The 8,538-nt window shown below is 30.5% G+C and overlaps 1 long non-coding RNA gene across 1 annotated transcript; it reads right to left on the bottom strand.

Annotated features, from left to right (window-relative positions):
* Positions 1 to 650: 650 nt before the first annotated feature.
* LOC145823258 (uncharacterized) lies at positions 651 to 5,717 on the bottom strand. Its single transcript, XR_014365528.1, has 2 exons — positions 5,512 to 5,717; positions 651 to 967 (listed from the first exon to the last, which is right to left on the bottom strand). It is a non-coding gene; the product is annotated as an uncharacterized LOC145823258 (long non-coding RNA).
* Positions 5,718 to 8,538: the final 2,821 nt, after the last annotated feature.

Raw genomic sequence — 8,538 nt, forward strand, 5'->3', positions numbered from 1 at the left:
TCATCCTGTTTAGAAAAACCATTTTCAAGTGTTAGTGATATGCCTCCTCCAAGATAGTAGCTTGGAGGGATTTGAAGCAAGAGCTTTTTTTTTATTTTTATTTTTTATTGTATTTACTTTGCATAGCCAAGGGCTTGATTATATTGAGCTAGACTCATTTTTGTTTTAACCAAGTAGTAACTTGGAAAGATGTAAGCCTTTAGGGCATATAAATATCTGTTTAGCTTTCATTCATTTTTACTATCTGTAACACATGCTGTAGATTCAGGATGAGCTATTTATGGACGCATATCGCACGTGTCACCTTTTGTATATTAATTCTGATGAAAGAAAGTATGTTGTTTCGATTTTACTTCTGCTTATGAGATGGGTTTATCATAATTATTTTTGGGGCGTTACATTATTTGATAATCTCACATCGGCAAAACAAGAAAAAAAAAAGAGTTATTTTGCTCATACAAAGTGAATATTATACTCTCATCCTATTTAGGGAGGAGCCTTGTGAGAGTTTCAATATCTCATACTAATTTTCTTAATTTTAAATAATTAAGAAAATCTCCATTGGCTAGCTTTTATTTGATAATCCCACATCCAGAAAATGTCACACCCCAAAATAATATAATAAAGATAACTCATATGCAGAATAAATATGAGAAATAACATACTTTCATACATCAGAGTCTACTGTTTAACAACCAGTTAAATGCTATGTAGGCTTACATCTTTCCAAGTCATTGCTTGGTTACACAAATTGAGTTTCGCTCATTACATCTTAAGCCCTTGGCTTTACAAATACCAACATACACACAACAAAATATAATTAAGAAGCTCTTGCTTCCCGAAAGTCCATCCACGCTATTGCCTAGCACTCGGCCAAACAACAAATGAAGTAGTACAATCCATCACTACATTATACTTATGAAATGGTAAAACCCATTGTTTGATCTCCAAATCCGAAAAGCATTCCCTGTACACATGTACAGGCATGGGGTGAGCAAAGCCCACCGAACAATCTCATATTAAAACATTAAAAGATATGCGGGGACAAAGATACTTATTTATATACGTGAAATCATATCATGTCAAAACCATATGATTTTATTACATAATCTCTTATATCCAAGGCCTGCATATTCATATGCCACTAAGACCAATCTTATTCCATTTTCCTTCAACTCATATCCAGTTCATATATGTTACTCAATTCATGAGTTAAATTCATTATCTTTCAACAACCAAAATGAGACTACAACTCAATGGTTTTCCAATTATGCACAACACACATAAACACTTTAAACTTTGCCATTTTACGGATATTTCGTCTGAAGGAACTGGCACCTATTTATATATAGATTTTCGGCTTTTTCACCCAGGACACTCTGGCCAACTTGCTTTAAATGGAGTCCATCCCCTTTCTCCTGCCAAATAAATATACATATGCAATGTATTTATAAACATAATCATATATGGAGTACATCCCCTTTCTCCTCCTAAATAAACATACATATACAATGTATTTATAACATGGTCATATATGGAGTACATCCCCTTTCTCCTCCAAATAAACATACATATGCAATGTATTTATAACATGGTCATATTCAATGACAACCAACAATAGATTAGCATTATATCGCCTAATCCTCATACAATTTCTACAACAATCATAGCTATCCTCCACCGATAGCCCAATAAATTTATTTCCAAGAGATGTTCAATATCGGAATAAATAGTTTGTTCAAAACTTCCGTAGGTGAGGTAATACATATCCAATATTACCATCTATATCAATAACCATTCAATTTATCATATTCAATGTTAATTCCAATTATTTATACAAAATAATCATTTTATCAAATTAGGGCAAAAATCTTTTTTCCAATTGACTCAAACACCCAAAATCAACTATTTTGGTACACCAAGATCTTATATTCAAACCCCACACTCATTTATCTCTTATACATCAAAAACCCCTCTTTTCATTTGACACCCAAATCTTAGATTTGTCCAAACCACAACCAAATCTCATCATTTATACACAATTGCAAATAATTAAGCTAAAAACCATATTAGAGTGTAGAAAATCCCTACTTATTAAATATTACCATTTTGATCAAAATTCTCATTTCTGATTTCAATATAATTTCTAATACAATTCCAAGAGATAATACAACCATATCCATATTTATAGTCTCCACATGTTAATCAACATTCCCAATTTAGCCATTTCAAGAAAAATTTATAACATATTATATATCAAAATTCCAAAGTTCCATCATTTCTCATCCTTTCAAGAAATCCCTCATTTAAATGCAACATGGGAAATTTTCACCGATAGCCAAAATAGTTATCTCTAACATATTAATTAAAAGATAACAACATGGACATACAATCCAATATATAACTATAACTTGGAATCTCCCATGATTCCCAACATTTAGAAACAAATCATATTTCACATTTTATCAAATATGAACAACTACACTAGTTTTCATATCACAATGACATCCGGTAACCTCTCAAGGTCCATTTCTAACCGTGTCGGTTTTATTACAACAAATACTGTAACGCCCTCAAAATAATACATAAAACCCCACATTCTTGACATGCATTGATATAAGAGAAATAAACACATTTCCATTCATTAGAGTAGTCCTTACAAATGTATTACATATTGACAACAAAAGTAAGTGCCCAATGGCTTACAACTTTCCAAGCCAACACTTGGTTACACAAAAGAGAGTACTAACTCATATCATATTAAGCCCTTTGCCTGAATTTACATGTAATACAACAAAAGATAACAAAACAACAAAAAGAGTCTTCAACTCCCAAAACCTTCCAAGCTATGTCCTTGGAGGTGGCATATCACCTGGACCTGAAAATGATGTCCCATATAGGGTGAGCCATAGCCCAGTAGAGATATACTAAACCAAATATAAGCAATGACTAAAACAATAGCATTTGATAGATGGTTAACACTTATAAACCTGTTATATCACAATACAGTTCCATGACACCTATGTCCATGTTACATTCCATTTTCCTTTACTTAATCCGAATCATTTCATATACATGGCTCAGAACCTGGCCAAACAATTCAATGAGACTATAACTCATATACTAACTCTTCCATATTTCACAATAGATACACATATTTGCTGTATCAATATCATATTAAAACACTTCCATACTTCACAGTAAATACACATATTTGATGTATCAATACTTCAATTTAATACACATATTTGCTGTATTAATGGAGTCCATCCCCTATCTCCTCCCAAACAGGTTTGAGAGTCCATCCCCTATCTTCCCTCAAACCATGGAGTACATCCCCTATCTCCTCCCACACAATACACGTATTCCAAGTATATAAACAATTATCATATACAGGGATCACTTAATACACATATTTGATGTATTATTCCAACTGTCATGTTCAATGACATATTCAATGTGATTAGTTTTAGTTTTCCCTAATCAACATATAGTATCTACAACAATCAAGACTATCCTCCACCGATAGCCCAAAGCAGTTATTTCTAAACAGAAAATAAATGCATTAAACAAATATAATATCAACCTTTACATAGGTGAGTGATAAATTAATCCAACTATACCATTCAATCCCGTAATTTTCCAATTTCATGGATTTCAACTCAATTTCATATTTTTCCAAATTAATTATACTAATTAATTTATTTCAATAATTAGGGCATTTTCCCCATTTTCTCAATATCAACCCTAAGGCTTGATTTCACCAATTTAACAACAATAGTTCCATTTTCCAATGACTCACATACACATGGGTTTTAATATTTGAAAACCCCTCTTTTATAAATTACATAACAAACCCAAACTTTTCCAATATTACCCAACAATACCAACTAATCAAAATGACCAAAGCTTATGTAAAAACTCATAAGATGGAGTAGGTTATCCTTACCTTGAAATGAAGAGCTCAAAAGGAGAAGATGACCAAAATTTGAAGTGCTCCAAATCCGAGATTTTTCAGATTAAAATGTAGCCCACACAACCCTCTATCTTTCTTACAAAGAACTAAGGGTAGAAACACTCAAGAACTAGATCAATCCCTAGAGAGAAGGTAAGTATAGAGAGAGGAGCAGCCGGATTTAGGGTTTAGACAAAAGAGGAGATGAAAAAGTGAAGTGTAATCCCCCTGCTGCCTACTGATATAACACAGGCTCGCTCGAGCGAAGGATTGGTCACTTGAGCGACCAGACACAAAGAACCCTCGCTCGAGCGTAGAAAGACTCAACAATTCGAAGCTTTAGGTCTGCAACCCAGAAGCACGCTCGAGCGACAGAATGCTCGCTCGAGCGAAGAATTGCAACCTTCAGGTCCAGAACCAGACGCAGACGCAGACGCAAGCTCGAGCGAAGGAATTCTCGCTCAAGCCACCAGATACAAAACTCAACTCTCGTTCGAGCGAAGGAACCCTGGCTCGAGCGAAGGATCTAAAACACAGAGCTCGCTCGAGCGACAAAGTCTTCGCTCGAGCAAAGACACCAAAATCTGGGCAGCAACCATTTGCTCCCAATCACACCCAACCTGTAACAAACCTGCCCAACACATCCTATAACTCAAAAATAAGGAATTAAAGGAGAACAACAAGATATAAACAACAATCAACACTACGGAACCTAAGTCCGGAATACTGTACATAAAGGGGAAAACCCGGGATCACTATAAATACATTAAGTAAAATAATACCGTTAATGCCCAAGAACATATCATTTTCTTTCCAAACTCATTCTCCAAGCATTATTCAACTATGACATCCTATTTTGATCGAAAGCCCCAAAACTTAAATGTAATTCCTTTGTTTTTTTAAAAATGCTCTTTTGGCCACAAACCGGTAAAAATTTCAAAACCAATAGAATCGAAGTCCGTTTTTGTCCAAATTTAAAAAATAACTCTTTCATAACCTTACAAATATATTCCAGGTTTAAACTTTCGCAATTTGGGCATCAACTTTTTATTTTTCTCAAAATTTCTCTTTTAAGCAAATAAAACACAAATTTTCCAAAAATTCTAATTAAATTATATACAACTCTAGACTCCATATAATCAAGCAAAAGTGCATAAAGAAGTGTAGGAAAAATCTCTACTTAACAATTTACACAATATTCCTCAATATCAATTTATTTTTCTCAAAAATAAATTCCAAAACTCAAGGATGAGATAAATATTTCAACATTAATTTCTCAAAATAAATTATCTAACCATAATATGATGTAGATATAATCCATACAACTATTAAATTCTATTTTCGGATTTCTTTCACAAAATTAACAACACAAAATGATTTCCCCAAAATCAATCTCAAAATACCAACATTCTTAACATTTCAACATAATTTTTCTTCCAAAAATTACCAAATAAAAATCTGAAAATATATCTATATGCAATACCTCTCATAATGATATATTTTCTCAAAATAACCCTAACATAGCTTTAATGTAAAAATATGAAGAAAGTCCTTACCTCAAATATGAAGAAAAACAAATCTGAAAATGCAAATATTGCCCGATCATGAATTCGAGACTATCGGTGCGAAGAGTGCAGCGAGCTCTCCCAACTTCCGTTTACAAAGATTGTGCAAAATCTTACTCTAAAGACTCCCACTTTAAGCTCAAAGTTTGAGTAACAATGGTGAAAATTGGAGAGAGAGAGAGAGAGAGAGAGAGAGACGTTGGGAGCTCTCTGCTCAACTAAACCAAGGAAAATGAAATGAAATGGAAAGGAAAGGGAGATGAAATGATGGCAAGGAGACAAAAGGGGGCCCACTCATATGGGTGTCTCCCAAAGCTTGATTTTTTTCTAAAAAATATAATTTTTGTAATTATACCTCAAAATTTTATAATATAAATTATAAAATAATATAATTTTTCTCATCACAAAATATAATATTTTTGTACACCACAAAATATAATATTTTGCTCACCACAAAATATATACTCAATTTATTCACTACAAAAACATATAATTTTTCACCATATGGGACACACCATAAAATCAACTATTAAATATTTATTATAATCCTATATAATAAATAATAACAACTCCCAAGGTGGTTACTACCAATCACATAATTAAAAATGACCAAACAGTTAAACATGAGTCATTAAACAAACTCAAATTAAATTATATCTAAGCCATGGATCCTGAATTAAATTCTCACACATAAGCCAAACATAGCCCAATTATATACCAAAATAGACTCAACAAATTTATCTCAAGTCATGGTCTAAACATTCAACATTAAATAACAAAATTCTGCTATAAATTAAATTGAACACCAATCAGTCCGTGAATTTTCATAAAATAAATACTTATCATTTAATTCTGAAATTTTTATCCAACGTGCTAGACTCATATGGGAACAACACATAAAAATTTCATAATTTTCTGAGATTGAAAACTATTTTTAAAAAATACAAAACCGAACTATTTTCGTACAGAATTTACACAATAATCAAATTCAAAAATTTGCTCAATTAAATTATGCACTGGCTATTTAAAAAAAAATTCTGGGTCATTACAGAAAAGAAAAAAAATGAATTGTTTTACTTATATAAAGTGAATCTTATACTCTCAATCCATTTAATATTGTAGTGTTGTGCATATTTCAATTCAATAGAGTTTAAATTTTAAAAGTTTTAATTAATTAAGTATGACCTAACCGATTAGACTAAATCATTTATGATTTGATTGATCAGGTGGTTTAATCGTGATTTTGGCAGTTTTATCAAAATATATTGATTAGATTTGTTTGATTCAAAATAAATTGAAGATTGGTCTGATTAAAGATTGATAGACTGAGATTGTGTGATTAGAAATAAACTTTTTGTCCAAATAATTGTTAATTTTTATTTTATAATCCCATATTGGAAAAAGAAAAAAAAAAGGAAAAAAAAGTGAGTTGTTTCACTTATATAAAAGCGGTGTTTGGCAAGATTTTGGGTTGGGTTTTTTTTTTTTTTTTCACTAAAAGAGAAAGTTTTTGCAAAACCAAAAAAAAAAACAAATCCAAACAAAATATCACATGTAACCCCATAATCATTTCACTTTTTCTCTCACAAATATTACATCCAACTACATAAAAACCCAACTATCTTCTCAAACACAATTTTTTTTTTCCAATAATATCCTACAACTAAAAAAGCCTACATAAAAACTCACTTCCCAAACACCCACAAAGTGAATCTTAATAATGTAATATTGTATATATTTTAATTCAAGACAGTTTAAATTTTAAAATTAAAATAACATTTAAAAGTTTTAATTAATTAATTTTTGCATAAGTTGGTTGGTCATTTGACCTAACCGATTAGGCTGAACCATTTTGGATTTGACCGATTCGCCAGTTTAATTGCGATTTCTCATACTGATTTTATTAATTTTAGACAATTAAAAACAATTTCACTGGCTAACTTCCATTTGACCATAAAAAAATAAAACTATAATTAGTTTATGATTTATTTTATAATCCCACATCGGGAGAAGAAGAAAAAACAAAGTTTGTTTCACTATCTATATATTATATAAGTAAAATGCGATTTTTGGGGAAAATCATTTTAGGAGCTCCAAACCCTTATTCTAAAGTATTGAATTTTCTTAATTTTAAACAATTAAGAAAATTCTCATTTACTAGCTTCCATTTACTTTTTATTTTACAATCCCACATCGAAAAAAGAAAGAAAAAGTGAATTGTTTCACTTACATAAAGTGAATTTATAATCTCATTTATATAAGGAAAAAGAGATTTTTAGTGAGAAGCCCTATGATCAATATCTCATACTCATTTTTTTGATTTTCTTAATTTTAAACAATTAAGAACATCTTCATTGGCTAACTTTCATTTAACTTTTATTTACAATCCCACATAGACGCTTTGATTTTAAAAATAATTTTATATGATATTTTGAAACTTTCATAATATTTAACTTTAAAATAATTATAATCCCACGTCGAGAAAAGAAAGAAAAAATGAGTTGTTTCACTTATATAAGTGTTATAGTCTCACATTAGAAAAAGAAAGAAAAAGTGAGTTGTTTCACTTATATAAAGTGAATCTTATAAACGGGGTTTTGAGGGAGAAGCCTTTTAGAAACTCCAAATTCTCATTCTAAAATTATTGAATTTTATTAATTTTAAATAATTAAGAAAATTTCCATTGGTTAACTTCCATTTACCCTTATATTTTACAATCTCACATCGAGAAAAAAAAAATAAAAAAGTAAATTGTTTCATTTACATAAAGTGAATCTTATGCTCCAATTTATATAAATTATTGAATTTTCTTAATTTTAAACAATTAAGAAAATTTGAATTGATTAGCTTCCATTTAACTTTTATTTTATAATCCCACATCGAGAAAAGAAAGAAAAAGTGAATTGTTTCACTTAGATAAAGTGAATCTTATACTCTCATTTATATAAGCAAAATGAGATTTTTAGTGAGAACCCCTATAATCAATAACAATTTTTTTTTTTGATTTTCTTAATTTTA

The sequence above is a fragment of the Camellia sinensis genome, chromosome 4 (genome assembly GCF_055761805.1).
Source record: "Camellia sinensis isolate YWXY chromosome 4, ASM5576180v1, whole genome shotgun sequence".
Taxonomy (NCBI): Eukaryota; Viridiplantae; Streptophyta; class Magnoliopsida; order Ericales; family Theaceae; genus Camellia; species Camellia sinensis.